Source organism: Ixodes scapularis, unplaced genomic scaffold, assembly GCF_016920785.2.
Source record: "Ixodes scapularis isolate PalLabHiFi unplaced genomic scaffold, ASM1692078v2 PGA_scaffold7__128_contigs__length_106722199, whole genome shotgun sequence".
Classification (NCBI taxonomy): Eukaryota; Metazoa; Arthropoda; class Arachnida; order Ixodida; family Ixodidae; genus Ixodes; species Ixodes scapularis.
This window is the reverse complement of record NW_024609882.1, coordinates 103,776,056-103,796,191: the sequence shown is the minus strand read 5'-3', so window position 1 is coordinate 103,796,191 and position 20,136 is coordinate 103,776,056. Positions and strand designations below refer to the sequence as shown.

Below are 20,136 nucleotides of genomic sequence, written 5' to 3'. Positions count from 1 at the left end.
ATTAACTTCTATATAAAAGAAAGGATTTTTTTTGTTTTTTTTCGATTTTCTAAAGGGCGTGCCAAGTAGTGGTAATCAAATAATGAATCATTGTCTTCTTTCACTCGCTTCACTTTATCGGTGTCATGTCTAGCACATTAAATCGTCCCCTTTTTTATAAATTGTTTTTAGCGCATTTTCAGGGAGTAATTATACCTGTCTCTTGAGTCGGCAGGGCGATTGCATCAGCCGAATTATTCCACAGGCACGCTTTGCCGACGCGGTGGGCGTTTAAAGACAGAGCATAATTTTCTTTATTGTGATGCAAATTTGTGCATATAATTTGTATGTAGACAATATATTTTTAAAATAGATATGAATGGATGAATTTGACTGAGTCGAAGCCAAAAATGAGAGAGAATATGTTATGCACTCAACCAAACCTTTGAGGAATCATCAAAGGCAGTGACGAGTCACTCTGGCCTTCATTTTGACAGGTTGGACGCCCAATGCAAACAACCTTTGTTACTTTGCTCCCCCCCCTCCCTCCCCCGTTTCCTTGTCGTGATGAATCCCAGGATGAGCCAGGGTGATATTTATGAAATCGTGGAATACCATTTAACGAAACTTCTCCGAATAATAAAAAAGTTATTGTCCGTCCTTTCCGTTCGTCCATGCAATTCAGGAGAAATCTCGCTGTGAAAATAATGTTACGTGACCTATTTTCGTGTTTATAGTCTCCCCGTTAAATACATAGTCAAATCTCACATCCCGTGACTTATATACCCCTTGACGTTTTCCTCTAAATATTTTAGAAAATTGATGTCAAATAACATCGCGAGATCTATATGACAACAGAGTTCCAACGCCATATTTTTTGGGGAAACTGAATTTGTATGTAAACGAATTTTTTAAGGAGGCCTCAAATTTCTTTAAGCTCCGCGTTTCCTTTTTATGTAGGTGTCCATGAGCAGCTTTTCGAACGAACAGCATCAAACCGAATTACCAGTCACGGAAGCGCCATGCGCCCACGTGGCGATGAGGAGAGCCCTCTGCGAGTCTGCATCGTGGGAGGCGGACCGAGCGGCATCCTTTCTGCCCGGCAGATGCTCGACGAGGGCTTCCAGCCAATCGTCTACGAGATGTCTTCCAGCCTGGGCGGCCTCTTGGCCTACCGGGACCATAGTGAGGAGGGCGTGCCGTCCATCATGCGGTCTACAGTCTTCAATACCAGCAAGGAAATGAGCGCATTCAGGTATGCACTAGAGAAGCAATTGCGTGTTTGGCACGTTTTACCTCTTAGATAACCGAGCAATGTGTATATAAATTTAAAAAAAAATTACCGAAAACCACAAATACTCCAAATGCGTCATGATAGCACGTTAGTATTAGCTTGACATCATATTTTAGGTACTTGTTGGAAGTCCATGCTCAGAACGAGCTTCCACTGATTGTCTCTCAAGATCAAATATTCTGATTTGGTGACGTGCGGGCCTGTATGATATTCATTACCAGTAGTCCAATTGGCTCCTTAACGCGAGAGCGTACGCCACTATACCCCTTTTTTACCTCCAGAACCGTAGTAAAAGAGGTCCGGCTCCTCGCGTAGCATGACTAATTTCCCTCTTTATGGGAATACTTAAGATATATGAAAGTACATTTCAGATTACATGTATGTTATCTTATCAAGACGTGTATGTTCCAAACGCCACAAGCCTCGCTTTTTCCTTCGATGACCAAATCTCGTAAGGACTACTTCGCGCCGCGTATAAAAAATGCGCCAAACTTGCTTTTTTTTATGTGAAAACGCGTATATAGAGCGCGCGATAGCAGAGCGTCACGACACCAAAGCGCCCGACAGGAGAGATTTGCGACATGAGGGCGCGTGCCACAAGAGCGCATGTGCGCGCCTTGGGAATGATCCATATTGGGGTCTTCAAACACATATGTTTTCACGGAACTGAAATTTTGACACCAAATATAGCCGCATTTCGAAGGCTCGATGTCATTTAATTGGCTGAGTATGCAGATGAAGCTGAGCGAAGTGACACAAGCGTGTTGAACTCAGTGGTCTGCAGTCACATCTTTCGAGATACTTTATTTTGTTCAGGTTATCTATGCTAAAGCAATACACTACCGCGCAGTGGTGATCGCTGACGCTTATAGCCGTCCTTTTAAAATTTGTCGGTACTTTAGCGCTCGAGACAATTCTGCTTGTCATTTATGTCCGTCCGGAATGAAACTTCGATTCACATATCAATAGGGGTGTAAAAAAAATGCTCTCGCGTTTGCCTTTCTTTTTTTTGGAGGGGGGGGGGTGGGGGGGGAGAGGGGGGATTTATCATTTAAGTTCTTCACTGAGCTTAAAGGGGCCATGAAACGAATTTTGGGCTGGGTTAAATCATTTTATATTGGGACTCCTTTCCTTCTAAAGCTCTCCGCCTTTTCAGAATGATACATGCGCGGCACGTAAAGCACGTCAGCGGTGCCCGAATGGCGTCAGCCGTCCCCAGCTCACGCATTGAATACGAGAATAGCCTCACTCGGATGTACACGCTCGTCCAAAATCAGTCCGTCGACAAATATTTGGACTCGCGTTCATGGCCAATGAGTGCCCTGACGGAACTTATCGTCACGGGGAATGACAAGTTCTATGGTGTGTTCAGAAAGCGCGGTGTAAGCTTGGAGCCATCGCACCGGTGCCCAAGCATGTCGCGACTACGCGATTTTTCAATTCGCCTTACCGCTCATTCGCACTGGAAGCGGATCCGCGTTCGCAAAGCGGTTGCGAACGCGGTTGTATAAAGATCCACTACAATAGCACGCGCACTTGATGTCATCGAGCGCGCGTGCAATTGTACTGGATCTTTATACAAACGCGTTCGCAACCGCTTTGCGAACGGGGATCCGCTTTAGTGTGAATGAGCGGTTAGAGTTATGGATTAAAGCTAAGGAGAAAGAAGTAGAAAAATTGTTTCATGACCCCCTGAAGGCTACAGGGGCCTACCGTGTGCGCAGGTGTTACATGAATATCGTGCTTAACTATGGCAACCATCGGGAATACGTTGAATTTGTAACGCGCCAGAGATCAATCCGTTCGTTCCTATGATTAATGACCAATTATGAGACTGCACTCACATTTTGTACTGTGCTGGCTGTCGCGTAAGAGGCAATTCAATTTTTTTTATTTACACATGCTGCGACATCTATGAGATCATTGCATGCAGAAGTGGTATAAATACAGATACTAAATAACAGCCAAACAATACAATATGCCCTTGAACATAACAGAAATGAAAAACGTTTGCGTCAAAAATTTGTAAAAACACATAGACAGAAGCGCGCTAATAAAATCAAAATATTGAAGAGTACGTATTTGCTCATCAAGATTATTCCAAGTTTCAAAACTACGTAGAAAAACGAATGTTTTTCTACGTGATTTCGAACGGGGCACTAACACACGTGTCGGACACGTGTGTTAGTGCCCCGTCCCTGGCTTTGGCGGACGACGAAGTGACTTTCACTGAGAAATTCGGCAGATTTGCTTAAGTGCTCGGGCGTGCCTCAAGGAAGTGGATCATGTTTCATCTATATTGCATCTTTATGTTTTCCTTTCTGTTCCTCGCAGGAATAAACTTCAGTGGCCAGTTAGCGTTGTGTTCGTTTACTTCTTGTTCTTGTCCCTTGTCTTTTTTGCGCTGTTTCCAAGTTTGCCTCTGCTAAAGGCCGTCAGCCGTGGTGCTGTATTTTGGGTTTTATTGGACTTAGACACTGATCTCTGGGGCTAACAGTGTTGAAAAATAATTTATCGTGTTTTTTATAGCGATCGCAATACAAATCTGGGCGAAGTTTTGCGTGAAAGCCTCAGGATTTTGTACGGCGTGTCTATAGTAGTCAAAATTGTACAAATTCGTGGCAGTCAAGCGGGGGTCTCTTTTGCCTGGTGAACGAGATACCAGTTTATCGCTCTAAGTCTTTCTACATCATTGGTCGCGGCGCTTCCTCTCGAAGGTCACGGGAAACTCGCTCGGCATTCGATTGGCTCTAATGGTTCGTAGCACCCGCTGCGCCCAGACGTAAGCCGAAACGAAGTATAGCTCCTCGACTCTGCGGCGAGCGACGGATTACTGGAAGAGGTCGGTTCACTTATTGCTGCTATTTGTACTTGGACAATAATTTCTCATATTTTGAACGTAAAAACAGAGAGTAAGTTTATGGAGCACAGAGATGAACGCTGGTGACGCGAGCGTTTTAATACAAAATGGCGACGTACGTGGTTACATGTTTTTCTTGACTGCATCCAAGAAGCTGGACGTAAGACTAGCTGCTCCATTCCAGAGACATATTTGTTGAACATGCATGTTTCATGTATAAAACATACCAGAAATATTGTTTCACATACGCCCAACATGAAAATATTCTCTTCCTCAAAAGGCATATTATAAATTCCTCTTTGTATTATAAGTTTATATATCCAGATTATAACTGTACATATGATATATTAATACAAATATATTAACTGTCCCATCGAGCGAGCTGCCGTCATCAGTTTGAGGCGCGAAAACGGCACCTACTTTCCCCGATCCCAAAGGAGTAAAGTAAAGCTGATGCATTTCGCCTTCGGTTCCATTGGCTGGCGCGCGTTGACGGGCTTTTCATTGGTGACTGCGGTCGCCGGTTTCCACGACCGCTCACCCCATGGCGCTGCGGGTCCGTCAGCGCGCAGTTAACACGGAGCGTCCAAGGTCACCAGGGGAGCACGCGCGCTGACCGGCGACGAAAAAGTACGCAGCAGACGAAAAAGGGAGCGAAAGGGCGGTTTGCATGCTTTCGCATTCACAACTCATAAGAGTGCTTAGGCGTACCTCGAGCTTTCTTTTATTTTTAATATGTTTTTCGCATCTTAATTTTCTTCATTCATTCATCTTCATTCATATTTGTCATTAGGCTTCTCATTTAAAATCATACAAGTAGGAAGCAATACATTTTTTGTAGGGTTGTCAAGGCTTCTGAATGTAGGCTTGACTTAGTTCAAACACCGACCTGTGAGGATGATTTTACCGCATGAAGATCACGAATGAACCAATAATTTTCGATCCAGCACAACTTATACTTAGAACTCGAATTATTCAAAATCTCTTATTCAAAGTATTACAAAGCCGAAACGAATAATTCGGTTAATCATGTTTTGACTTGAAAAAAAAAAAAAACTCGAAGATTCGCACACCCCTAGATTATTCTGATATCGAATTGCTCAAAGCACCTCCACATTTTGTGCCCCAAAGTAACCAAATTCAGAAAATGTCAAAGCTAAGGTGTGACAAGAGACGCAACCTTTTTGTTTCATGAAAGGCAAGGATTGTCAATCCAGAAAATTTAGCCATTTACCGGACTCAAGGTTTGATAGCTCTTTTGCTATGAAGTTGAGTGGGTGTAACACTAACAAGTGCGAATGTACGTTCGAGCAACAAAGTTAGGTTCTGCCTGATCTAAACAAAGGGTCGACAACCTAATTGCTGCAGCCGGCCCAATTGACGAAAAACGGCGGTGGAGATGGCCGGATGTAGAAACGAAGATCGGCGCGGGGGCGGGGGATCAGCATGTAGAAAAAACAAAACAAAAAAGTATCATATACTAAAAGGCACACGCAGATATGTTCTCTTTGTTCATGCACATGTAACGTAAAATCATTGCTCGAGCTCCGTCACAGTAAGATTTTGGGTGTTCAATGTTGTCACGAAGGACATATGATGAAACGGATAATAACTGGAGAAACTAAACGTTTCATGGGGTGAACTCGTGTCCAAAAACAATATGAAAGAAGGTTAGCATCCTACGCGCCGATGATGGCGAAAAAGCAGGATGGAGCGATTGTGTGAGACTCGACTCCGGCTCGCCACACAGAGCAACTTATGTACACGCGTGGGCTTCTGGAACAATGGGCGTAGAAGTTTCGGCCCGTAGAACATTCGAACCTCCAATAAGCAACGGGGTTCTCGAATTTTTGAGAATCCGACATTTACAGAAACAACAAAAATGTTCGTCCGCAGCCAGGCATGGAACCTCAACTCTTAGCGTGAAAACCACACTATAACCGCTGTTCTTTTTTTAGATGATTGGCATTGAGGTTATGGTTGCAATTATAATAGCTGCACAATTCGTAGAGCAGCGGGGCCGATTTCATTAAAACCAAAATCGCTTTTCATTGTGAACACGCGCAAACGAACAAATCAAGCTAGATCGAGCAATATTAGGAGAGTCAAAGGGATCGATGGCTCTTTGAACGGACGGTATAATCGCTTTCTAAACGTATCAAGATTAATTTGTGTACAGATGTGACTGGCAAACATGCGTTAAAAGTACAAAAATTCCACTGAACAAACGTACCTGGCTGAAAGGCTAAAAATAAAAAAACTTGAAATTCCTACCTAGAGCGGCCATCCGCGAACCTAAGGTGTCTGATTGGAACAACAGTCGACAGACGGCAGTGTGATCTCCGGGTGGACAGGAGGCACCGAGTACCGCATTTTTTCGTGTACACTTCGGAGATGATTCCAGGTTTGTCGATGGTTTGTTTCCGGCCTTTTCGTTTAGGTGCCTCACCCAGCGGAGAATTGCAGAAGAACCGGGGTGTTTCCGCCGAAACGCCACCCGCAATCCTCGGCGGACCTCTTGCGTTGTCTCGCATTCTTTTTACCGGAGAGCTACCTTTGCTTGTTTTTGGGAGCTGAGCTCACCATTATTAGGTGAGCTGAGCTCACCTATTACAGTACAGACTTTCAAACTGAAAGTCTCTACTGGCAACAAGGAAAATTAAACGAAGACACTTAAGTCTGCTTACATGTAGGAATGCGAAAGCACTCCTACACGCAGCGCATGTTTAAAAACAGCGAGCCACGTCTTCCCTTTTCACACGGCGCTGCGGTGGTTACATCACGCTCTCCCACCGCGCAGGCGCGGCAACCCCTCCGGCTTCGTGGCTTCCATGACGATGTATCTGAGTTGCTCTGCTTTTCTTCATGTTTTATTTCTGACGCGCGTCCCCTTTTACCTCGAGTGCCCTCAACGGCTTCCGTGACGCAGCGTCTGCGCGGCTGCGCTCTTGGCAAATGGGGATTCAGCTGCCGTTTTCACTGCTCCAGACAACGGCTACAGACAACGCCGGCTTCGTTTCATGGGACGGTTCATGCTTTCGCATTCAAAGCGTCTTGTCTCAGCCGGCCGTAGTCAAATGCAAATGCTAAACGGACCGTCAGGGCGGCGGCGTTAAGCCTATTGCGACTTTGTGGGACAAGGTATGCCAATACTGCCCTATTGAAAAAAAAATATAAATATAACTCCTTTTATCCGAATTTAAACCATACAGTCTTAAAATATGGGGTGTAGAGGGGTACACCCCTTGTTCCATATGTAACTCCCCAACATTACATGTGGACGTTTAGTCCACTGACGTCGAGCTAGCGATACCAACCTTTACGAGTGGCTTGATAGTTGTTGGGCATAACGTAATAAATAGCTAATCTGCGTACCAAAACTAGAAAAGAACAACACTAAGGGTTTGCAACAAGGCCCAAAAAACCTTGATTGTCTTAGTTTAGTCTTTAATACGTACATTAGCTATTTTAATAAGTTGTATTGGTGAACTATTAAGCCGGTCTTGAAAGTTTGTGTCGTCCGTTCGACGTCTGTGGACTGGACGCCGACATTTTGCTTTGGGGAGTTACATATGGGGCAAGGGGTGTACCCCTATACACCTCCTGATTCTTAGAGTGTGTGCACTGTTATTGAGCTGACCGAATTTTGAATCAAGGTCTGAAACCAGAAAAAATGGAAATCAAAACAGACAAACTAAGAAATCTACCTCGCCAAACTGGCTGTTTAACTGTCGAAACTGCTAAAAAAATAATGTCGCCGTAGTGGTGGCTGAACTGATAATATTAGTTGCGTTCATAAAGCTGCTGGCTGAAGTGGTAGAAGGTTTGGGAAACTTTTAAAACAGGTAACCGAACTGAAGTGCTTTTTGGGACAATCACGGCCTTGTGCTTCTGGTGGTTCTTTCAAAGCTGTTCGGGAGAAGAACGGATGTTCACACTATTTGCTGAAGTGACCAATAGGCGTCTGATGATGAACAAAAATAAAACAAAGTCAATCAAACAATCGGTGTTTATTTAGAGTTCAGGAAGAACCTTCGGACTTCACGCTGGCATGTTTTAATAATAGTAATAATAACAATCCCATGGACCATAATATTAATAATGATAATATTAAATTTTAAAATATTAGCATATCCATGTTCACAAGTTAGGTTCGTATGACTGAACCTAATTTCCAGCGGCCTCATAAAAATCGCTATTCCAAGTACTGAAGAATTTTTTTAGCCAGTCACACCTGTAACGCTAAAAAGTTAACACAAGGAAACCACACTTAAACACACACGAGCACAAACAAACCAGTTATTTCTTGAAAAAATGTTATATATGGTCAAGGCGTTTATCATATACAGCCATATATATTCATATAGGTAAATATATACGGAAGTGTAGTGCCATATATAAAGGGGCGAATTTGGGCACATATGTCAAGGGGACGCCATATATGGCCAGGTATGGTATCAGATATATACAAGTATATATCCCCTATATGGCGGTCTTTTCTCATACTTAGCTGTATATCGCATAGCGATTTCCATGAGGTATATGACTACGTGTAGTTCCTCATATGACAACCTTTTCTCATATTTATCCTTATATCGCAATATTATGTTTGGTATTCGACACGGATAGTGAATTATTTTAACGACAAAGCGTTCTGAATGTGTACCTACGTGTAGATGGAGTAGAAAGGGTGCCGTACAGAATGTGTACTCGTAAATAGAAAATTTTTGCAAAAGAGTGATAGAAATATTCAAAGGAATATATTACAGCGCTATTAAAAAATAAGACTAGAAAAGCGGAAGCCGGGAGCTGTCTGGATTAACGAAGAAATTCTAGAACTAAGTTATGAAAAAAGTAGACTTTGGAATAGATGTAAACAAAACCCCCAAGATGCAACACTAAAGGAAGAGTTCAGGCAGATACGGAATAGAGTGACGGCGAAGATTAGACTAGCAAAGAAGATATTTCATGTGACACAACTCTGAAATTCTGGGAAAGACCTAAAGAAAACGTGGAATATTGTAAATCAAATAATGGGAAAACCACCTAAAGACAGCGTTGACGAATGTATAAAGAAAAACTTTGGGGTCACCGATTACTTTACCATCAGTAACAATTTCAATAATTACTACGGTAAAGTTGTACTAGACTTGAGTCGGCCAGTAAACAACACCGCAGAGACTGCAAAGCCACTGCTGAATGTATCGAACTCGGCATACTTGCCACTAATAACAGATACAGACTCAGAACATATAATTAACAGCATGTCAATCGTAAAACCAGCGGGATATGACCAACTAAGACCACGAGATATCGAAGTAAACTATAACAACTTAAAACATGCTTTGCTGGCGGTAATAAATGGAATATTAGTGACAGGAATTACACCGGATAACCTTAAAGTTGCAATATTTCGGCCATTTATTAAAAAGGAGGGAAAAGGGAATTAGGCAACTACAAGCCAATCGCTCTCATGTCCGTTATCTCGCAGATAATGCAAAAATTTGTTTGAAAAATAATGACCTCCTTTTGTGACAAATATTCACTAATTAGTAACATCCAGTACGGCTTTCGGCAACAATTAAGTGCGACGCTTTTACTTGAAGACATGACATATTACATGAATGAAAAAATCGATTCTAATAATTTAGTACTTGCAATATATTTTGACCTGACAAAGGCATTTGACACAATTGACCATTCCATATTACTAGATAAATTAGAAAACCCTGGCTTTCGAGGGCATTTCCTAGACTTATTTAAAAATTACTTTTCCAACCGGGCGCAACGAGTTAAGATAGGAAAATGCATCAGTGACGTTGTGCACACAACCTGCGGTGTGCCGCAGGGATCCGTTTTAGGCCCTATGCTTTTTAACATCTACATGAACGACCTAGCCTTATTTCCTCTGAAATCTAACCTCTATCAATACGCTGACGATACTGCATTAGTCCTGGCAAATGAAATTTTTGATGCTGTAGTCAAAATCATGCAGAGTGACATCAATAAAGTAATGAACTGGCTTTCTAGAAGCTCTATATTTGTTAACATTAAAAAAACACAACTAATGTGCTTTCGAACGCACCAAAGGCGTATTAACCTTGCAAAACCTATCTTCTTGCATACAAGTCAATGCACTCAGTGCTGCTGTACGCCACTTTCATATACCGCTCACGCGAAATATCTAGGCATGTATTTTGACGAGCATCTGTCTTGGAATTCCCATGTACAGCATCTAATAAATCACTTACGAACAATATCCTCCTATTTATACAGATTACGGAACGCCGCTGATACTAGGCTAAGACGATTAACTAATCAAGTGTTAGCAGAGTAAAAACTAAGATACGGGATTACTATCTATGCATCCTGCTCCAACTTCAAAAAACAAAGAATAAATAAGTTAATGAAAAGGATGGTGCGGAACATCGCGTATGAAACCAAACTCGAAAATATAGTGTTTGAAAATCAACTGTCAGAACTTGACCTATTGACAGTAAATAAACTGCGCAAATTTGTAATTCTGACGAATTATTACTTCACATTCGAGTTCAAAATAAAAACCATCAAACAAAGGCAACTGAAAAAAAACGGAAAAGTTTCAGATACCAAAAATATACACTAACTATGGAACTAGGCTCCGAAAATTTAATGTACCCACATATTTCAACCAACTTCCTGAAAATTTGCTCAATCTCCACTCTTTAAATTCTGTAAAAAAGGAAATGAGGAAATGGCGTGTACAGGAAACTGAAGGCTAACTGCTCGTTCTCGTGAACTCATTTTTTTTTCCTTTTTTCTACTACGTATTTTTGCGTTCTTCGATTCCCTAAGTACGATACTCCAATTACTTGTAGATTTCTACCTTGACCAAATGTTTTTTTTTTTCATTGTGTATTTTTCTTTTGCGATACCTTATGCTTGCTTTTGTCGTTTCTGGGTATCATGACTGCTCTTTTGTTCTTTGTAAGTATTTGGCACATGCTATTTCCTTAATACTGTAGACGTGATGTCTAAATTGTAAAGAATATGTTTGTTTGTTTGCTTTGTTTCTTTTGGGCTTCAACATTGAATAGATGTTTAAAGAAAATGTTTGTAGGATTGTAAAAATCGAGTACCCGTGTAAAACTACTTATTGTTTTAGTGGACTGCCCGTTCTCACGCACCAGCACGCAAGGGCTTTTGTGAGACAGTTTGTTTTGTACTTTGATGCGGATCTGTGAATAAACTATTAATTTTATTATTATTATTATTCAAACTATACGGTAACAGTACTCAAACCATACTACTAGCATATACTCATAATAAACATCGGTAAGTGATTATAAGCCCACTTCTTTAAGTAGTCTGCAAGGATAGTCGTTAGTACATTTAGTGTGTACGTCTAAGTACTGGCAACGTAATACTAGCTACTTGGCTTTCGTTGAGCTAGATACCCTGTCAAAAGTTTATAAAAAATATGTATATAAATCCGTAAACTATTTATCCGATCGCGAAGGTATCTCGTTACGTCAACATCTGGCTGCAACTGTTGGCAATTGCCGTTAGCAATATAACCACGTCACTTTAACTGTGACAAGAAAAAAGGAACAACTTTTGGCATTTGGCCCTGTGGAACTGATTTGACAGCGTAGCAATTTCATAAGCACAGATTCGGCAAGTTCTTATTTTTATTTATTTATTTATCGCTAATTTGTTTTTATGACGGGTCAATGGCTCCCATACCGTTATGGAAACGAATATTGCAATTCTGGTTCGCTTTTGATGCGTTCGTAATGGGTCATCTGAAATTAACAAAAAACTCAAACGTGTAATGTGCTATCCTAGCCATTTCACAACAAAAACACACTTGAGATTACACATCAAATTTTAAAAATACTACATAGCTTGCCATTAAAATATTTTATACGTTAAAGACCCCAGCCTAGCGGTTGTACTGCACTGGTTAAATTGCCCATCTACAGCAGGGAGACAAGTCGCCCGTTCAAGAAGACTAAGTTCTAAGCTGAATAAACACAAAAACAACCCAGTCTTTTTAGAATGTTTTATGTGTAAACACATTATGCGCCTGAAGGCTCAAAGAGCTTAAAGGGGTAATTACAAAAGGGATGCTTTGTCGGAGAGGGATGTGCGTAACGTCAGTGATTGAAGGAAACAGAGGGACCTCCTCCCCGACTCCAGCATTCACATGGACGGCGGGGAGCTGAGAGGAATGTCAGTGTTATCAGACGTATTCAGCGGTCGCACACTCGGCAGCAGGGCACGGAGCGCGCTGACTAGAGTACAAAAATGGAGGCGTACATCAAACGGAGGTACGCGATTATAAGAGCAGCGCCGTTAGATGCAGGTGACGACGAACTGCTTCCTGCTAATGGATGGATGCAACACAAGGGACGTGGAATCCAAAAACAGTTGTACAAAGAGCGGCTTGAGGACAGCATTGATGGATATCCGAGACTCCGTCGGGTGCGTCGGACGACACGCGTAACAACGCAAGCCACAACAAGTTAGGCGATCCCGATGCTGCCGCCGGCATCTCGCTGAGCAAAATCTGTAAAGTTGCTAGACGTTCGAACGAAATACCTGCAACGGAAAAGAGATCCCACGCCAAGGAGGGGAGCGTTTGGGCAGCCCAAGAAAAAGCTCCCCCATTCCCCTGGGATGTTTACGACAGCGCGGTTTCCCGTAAAATCGTGACGTTGTTACCACGCGATGCCCATCCTGGGGAGCAAAGCCATGGATTTCTCCCTCTGCCCACTCCAGTAAAGTGGGCAGATCGTAGGCTGGTCAAATATTCCTTCATCCATCTACGCCAAAATTGATCAGCCATCCTTTGAAGGTAACGCCAGCGACGGTTAAGTTCACATTTTGAGGGAGGCACGGGCTCCGAGCTGGATCTTGATGGAAGAGATGTTAGACGCGGTCCCCTAGAAAATGAAAGGAGGGGAGCGGTTCCTTTTCGATGGCATCGTCATAGTCATAAGCCCAAGGCATAGAGTTAATGGCAGTCTTGGTTCCAGTTAATACTGTCGTCAGCTCTTTGACCTTACAGTAGGGGTGTCCCAAAACTTCCTGAGCGATTAATTCACCGATTCGATCATTCTCTCCCAAAACCCACCCTACATGGGGGACTCCCTCCATGATGAACTTCCACTTGATCTGATGATTGGCGAAGTAGTTTCGTACCTCTTCTCCGCATAACGTCGTCCACAGTATTTTCAGATCTCTTCAAGCTTACTGAAACGTGTTCGTATTGTCAGAAAAGAGGACTCGACACCCTTCTTTTCTGGACACAAACCTCCTGAAGCCAACCAGAAAGTTCAAGGTATAATCTCGGTCACCCGTTCAAGGTTATAGCCGGTGTGACTACACATGTGAAGACGAGGGTGTATGACTTCTTGTTGTTGCCTTGATCCTTCGTATTGAGTGGTCCAGTAAAGTCCACCTCGGTTACTTCAAAAGGGGCTGCTTGAGTTAACCCTTATGCGAGGGAGCGGAGCAACTGGCTCGGTGGCCGCTCGGCTGTTGAAACTGTCACAGATCACACATCTTTAGCACTTTTTTCATCATCTGTTTTTCTCGAACGACCAAGAACTGTTCCCTCAGCTCTGTCAGAGTCTCAAGTGGATCAGCGTAGATAAGTCATGAATGTATGGCGTCATTCAATATATCGGTGAAATGATGGCTCGAAGGAAGAAAGAAGTGCTTGGCAGTGTAGCATATGTCGGCTTGGCTGAGGCATCCTCCGACCCTCAGTAGCCCGTCCTGGTCTAGGTATGTATTTAGGTACCGTAGCGGAGAGTCCTGGTATAGGTATGTATTTAAGTACCGTAGCGGAGAGTTGTTATTCATCCGCACCGAAAGCCGAACACACTGGAGCTCTTTGTTAAAGGTCTCTTTCAGTACTTGCGCGATCAAACACGTTTGAGTTTTTGCTAATTCTTCCGCTTTCAGAAAGGTTTCACGCTTCTGGCTGGAGTGACCAGAGTTATTTAAAAATGGTTGTATACAAGCATCTACTCGGAGAAGCTTCGAGGGGGATCTGTACTGCTGAATAGGCAAAACCCCTTCTTAATTTACTGTTATGTTGTACACACGAACTGGTCTCTTATCTTCATCTACTGCACTCATAACAACAGTCACTTCATGCGTCGGCCAGGGAACAGGTGGTTCCGTAAGCCATGGCGGTTCATTCCACCAAACCACGCTCGACTTCAGTGCTTCAGGTGTCTAGCTTCTTGTTAGCAGATCAGCGGATTTTTTTTTTTGTTTCAGGGCAGGGGTTCCAACGTTCTACATCAGTTAGGTTTTGAATCTCCAACACTCGGTTGGCCTCAAACAGTTTCCACTGTTATGCAGAACCTCGCACGCAATGCAGCGCGATCGTCGAGTTTGTCCAGAAATACCAGTTGGTTACTTGTTGGTTCAGCGAACGAGTAAGGTAGTAAGATGATCTAGCGGGCTAGTTGGTTGTCCATCAGGAGGATATATAGCGCAAAACATTATATTAAGATTTATTAAGTGTACTAAAACGTCAGTTGTCAGTTACAGCTCCTGTCTCCCTCGTCCTTCCTTCTTTGTTGTTTTGCACTATATATCCTCATGAGTAAGGTAGTCCTTTAGTCGGGCCCCTATCAGCATTCACACCAATTCTAATCTTGGTAGAGAAAGAAGTTTCATCGCTGGCTACCCGTGTCATAGACAACGTAAAAGTAACCGTGGTTTTTGCACACTGCGGACTCAGGTAGGCCAGCGCTCTGGCTGACATCTGTGAAGAGGTGAACATAGTTTAGGTCTTCGTTCGGTAGTCCAAAGTACCCTCGGGAAACTGTCACCTCCTTGAAGTGGTGCAGTGCTGTGTGATACTGTGTCTACCTTGTCTGAACATCTTCAGGTAGTGGTGCATCCGAGTCGACTCCCATTCCCAGAGGGTCTGGAAGATCAGCTTGGCTGTGACAGTTACTGGGGAAAGGAGTCCTAGTGGGTCGTAAATGCGAGATGATGCCTGAAGAATTAATCGTTTTTTGTTGCTCTTTCGGTCTAAGAATTCTAAAATAACCCCGTCGAAAATGCCAAATAATTGTTGTCTTTGTTCCATACACGTCCCAAGAGTCGAGAGGCGCTAGCCGTGGAACATTCTACATGGTTTAGGATACATCCAGTTCCTTCATCGTCATGCAGCTTCTGAAGTCATGGATGAAGAAAGAATAAAACAATTAAAATTGGGACAACACGACCGCATCTTTCAACTACCAACAGTCGAGTAAAATTTTCACAGCGAGCAGTCGGCTATACCCAGGAGGAAAAGAGGAAGAGAAGGGCAGATAAAAAACTCGAAGTATAAGTCGGAGAGATGGGTTAATCTCGGATTTTAGAAATTCAACCTCAGTTTTTGTCAGCAGAAGGGAAGGGTTTGACACGTTGTTGTTTGCTGTGGTCGTGGCAAATGACTCGATGATCTCCCTGCCGAATCTGCTGTCATGTCCCCTCCCCCCCCCCCCCCTTAGGATTTTGTTCTATTAAAGAGAGTATGACAAAGCGAACACGAACGAGCATGTATGACTATGGGATGATAGGAATCTGGAGAGGCCTTAGAAACTTCGCTGTGATGTTCCCGGAATCTGTGATTGGTGCATTTCCCGGTTTGATATATATATTGACGGCCGCAGCTCAAGGGGATGGAGTAAACTTTATTTTCTTTGCATGGAATGAATTTCTTTTTGTGTTTACAGTGCAGCTAATCGGAACCCGGTTGTTGTTCACTGGTTGGCAGAGTTGCTTGAGACGCATGCCGCACGAGAAGACAACATTCGTGTCGAACTTTGAGGCAATGGATTTTATCCGATGGGCTGAATTGTGTACGTAGGGAATGACGGCGAATCGGGCTTTCTTTTTCGTGACTGGTGATTGGTATTCAGGCCTACGAATCAGCCTTTCCAATACTGGTCGAAGAAGGTCGACGGGAAACCCTGCCCTGACAAGCCTCATGCGCTAGAATTTGAAGCTATCTTCTGAAAGATTACAGCACAACTTCGTGTATGATAAAGAAAACCACGATTTGATGATACCGTGTTTACCTGACTTCGAATGGGAGCTAGAAAACGGTAGGAGAAGTTTAGCAGACCTTTGTTGAATGTCCCAGCAGAGTCCAGTGGCACTGACATGAAGCCGCAAATCGAGGTACTGAAGACCTTCAATCAAAGTTTCTTCCTTTGTGAAGGTAAGTCCTTATGAACAAGCGGAAAAAACGGCTGAATGCTATCTGGAGATGTTTGATCATGATGAATGATTAGGCGATCATCGACATATCTGAAAACATGGCAGCCAGGCGCTGAGGTGCCCAGTTGCGGTTTTTATAGCTTCGTCGACGAATGAAAGAAATAAGCCGCTGAGAACAGGGGCGAGTCATGAAGCGATGAAAACTCCTTTCTTTTGGCGGTAGATCCCTATCTTATGTTCAACTAAGGTGGTCTGGAGATATAGATGAACCAGGTCCACGAATCTAGCGACGGAGACACCGGAGGAATTCTGAAAATCCACGGCTCCGTGCTCAAAGATGGTGTCGGAGATAGACGCAAGCAATGCGGTAGGATCTAGATTGTTTTATTTTTTCTTCATCCATGACTTGAACCAACGCGCTCTTCTCCCAAGCAGCTTCTGAAGCTTTGCGGAATTTGAATTTCACTTGCACATTGTCATTTCCTCTAGATTCATGGCATGTAATCTTTGATGATAGAGTTGTTCCGCCCCCTCTTTCAAAGTTGTTCAAGTGATAAGATCATCGACGCAAAGGCTTTCGGCCAGTGTTTTCGTTGCATTCGGATAGTCGTCTGTCGTCGACAAATGGTAGCGTAGTGGGGCTGCGAGAACAAACGGGATGCTTGTCGCTCTAAAAGCAACTCTTCTCATCCTCCAAACCCCCGTAGGAGGATTTTTTTTTTTTTCGTCATTCGCAAGTACGGAAGGAATCGTAGAGCGGTCACAATATTCCTATTTCATTGGGATCTGCAGAAATGTCTTTTCGAGATCCGCGCTAAGATCTATCGGACGTATACGAAAGTTCAGCATAACTTTCAGAAGGTCTGGGTGCAGGTTTGATACCAATTCTAATACCTCCTGCATAGACAGACACCCTGCTTCATTTGATGACTCATCAAACATTACTGTGACCTTGGTTGAGAGGCTGTCGGGTCGTAGTACAGCACGATGAGGCATATTGTACTTTCGGTACATTGGTTTGTCTGCATTCGGAGAAATCTTTTTTGAAAACTTTTGCTGGAGATACTGTCGGATGGTCTCGTCATACTTAGTCAGCAGCACATCGCCCTTGAGCAGATTTTTTGTTAGGCTGGTCAAACACTTTCTCGCAACTCCTTCACGCCACGAAAAGTCACGTCACAAACAGTCACGAAAAGTCCGAAAAAGTCCGTAAAATATAAGCATAATTATTTAGGTCACGAAAAGCTTACGCAAGAAAAGGGTGAGAGAGATGTAGGCAGCCTGGAGTATTAAGAAGATTAACTTCAATTTAGCGAAAAAAAAAACAAAAAACATTTGTATCTTAAAAAGAGATGTGTCAAACATCACTTTTGTACCCATTGTGACTTATGTTTTTCCTTCAAGGTCGTACGAAAAGGCTTTTTCTCTCCCCTTTCCAATGGCGCCATTGTTTTGACCAAGATTTCTACCGAGGTATCTTTGAACATAGCCTTCCCTATACTCACAATGCCTGGCAGTTCGACGACGGAGCCATAGAGCGCCCGGTCGCAGATTTGGAGCACGGGGATTGGTAGCGCAGAGAATTTCTCGGGGACTCTGGTATACAGCTCACAACATTTGCAGCAGCGAGGACCCGAACCACGGTTTTTGAACCCAATGAGAAAAGAAGCGGTAGCCCGAGGAACGCAAGAAGCACGAGCGGATATTCCATCGCTAGGGACAAGCGTGTTTCGGCGTCTCGCCGCAGTAGAGCGCCCGTTACATATGACTCCCGACTGCCGCTCTAACGTTTCACTTTTGGCAGCCGTGTCATTTGGTGATCTGCGAGGCTTTGTTAATATAGTGCTTTGAACCAAGTTTCTGAAAGGACGATGGTCAACTAAAACTGGTGGATTGAGAAGACGAGTAGTTTACGATCTTGTTATTCTACACTAATAATGCACACTACAAAAGAATATTCTTCAAATCGACAGATTTATAAGTTTAAAGTTATAAAAAAATTAAGGCCTTTTACAACTCCCTGTAACGCCGAGTTGAAGCGCAGCTCTTGAGGAGCAGGATAGAAAGGTACTCAGGGGAGGGTACACCACTCCTCACTTTGTCATTCTGGCTGCTACCAGTCCTCCCCCCTCCACTTTTCCTTCCTCTTCCACCCGTCCTCCTCCTTCACCCCCGTGGCCCCTGCGAGATCACGTCACCCCCTGAGGTCACGTGACCCCCGTGACGTCACGGGGTCACGTGACCTCACGGTTAAGCCGACGGCGACGGCGACGGCGATGGCGACACCGCTCAAGTCGTAAACGGGCGTCTAAGAGCTGTGCTGTAAAAATAACGGTAACTTTTTACAGTATTACTAAATTGGTTTCCTTCTCAAATAATCCAACAAGCTAAGTGAATACTTCAAAAACGAAAATATTTTCGATCGTAACTGGTTACTTTTTAGTAAAGTGTAACAGACCGCCCATTAACGCATTGCACAATAACACGCTATAATTGCTGCTTCACGTATTCCATAGCGATTTCCCGCCTCCCAAAGAGACTCCCAACTATATGCAACACACCAAGGTGCTGGAGTACATCAGGAGTTATGCGGACCATTTTGGAATCACGGGTAAAATATGATTTCGTCACGAAGTCCTCCGGGTGACACAAGCCGAGGACTACGACTCCACTGGTCGCTGGGACGTCGTCATCAAGGATCTCAACGGCGACGTCGAGCGTCGAGAGACCTTCGACGCAGTGCTGGTGGCCTCGGGGCACAACGGGTTTCCCAACGTGCCCACGTTCAAGGGCCAGGAGAACTTCAAGGGCGATATCGTGCACACCCACAGCCTCAAAGTCCCAGAACAGTTCAGGGACTGGAGGGTCGCCGTCGTGGGCATAGGCAACTCGGGCATCGACGCTGCCATCGACGTCTCCCGTGTGGCAGCAGAGGTGAGTCTTACATCGTTATCGCCTACTTCTACACACTTACAGAAGCCAGCACGCAAGTCCGTACATTTTGGATTATTTTACTTCGAGTTCGGAAGCGTCTTTCCGGGTTTAATTTTTCGTAGATATTGGTGCTTTTCGACTCAGTTTTCGGTGTTGGACAAAATATCGGCGTTTATTAAGAGTGATCTTGAAGAAAACGGGACGGGAGCGTGGAACCCTCCAGCTTCAAGGACATAGGAAGTCGCCGCAGTAGTATTGCCAAGAATGAAAGAGAATGAGGCAGAAGAAAACGAAAGGGGCTAAAGATTTCATGGGAGCAAACTTGTGCCAGAAACGAAAAAGAAGAACGAACATCGAGGAAGCAGCAGCGAGCGTCGACGGGGGCAGCAGCAAGCGTTGGTACATCGGCGTAACAGCTGGCTGTCGCGAGGGAGAATCAGTGAATAAATCGTCAAAACTGAGCTCGGCTCCTTATCTACTATGCTCGTCATCTCGAATATTCTACCTCTAATGTTCGGGAAAAAGCAAGGGCAAGGCTGACCAGACAATGTCATTCTAGCTTCCTCATGGTTTGCGCTCTCTGTAAAAGTGTACGCGAGGCTTCCTGATAAACGGGGATGCGTACCTTCTCGATCATTCGCGCAGCACTACCACTACCTCCCCCTTTCAAAGCACATCGCCCCGATGCAAGAGAAAACAAAACAAAATAATGATAAGCTAAAACGTCCCGTGGAAAACGGAAACTCTTCAGTGTACCGAGCGTGAGCGGCTTGAGCCTCACGACGTGAACGACCACGGGTCGTCATCGGCGTCGTGATGATGTTTGCATTCTGTCAGACACCACTTCGTA

General features: G+C 43.8%; 1 pseudogene; it reads left to right on the top strand.

Moving 5' to 3' along the window:
* The first annotated feature begins 1,001 nt into the window (after positions 1-1,001).
* On the top strand, positions 1,002-19,564 carry LOC120835999 (annotated as a pseudogene).
* The last annotated feature ends 572 nt before the right edge of the window (positions 19,565-20,136 follow it).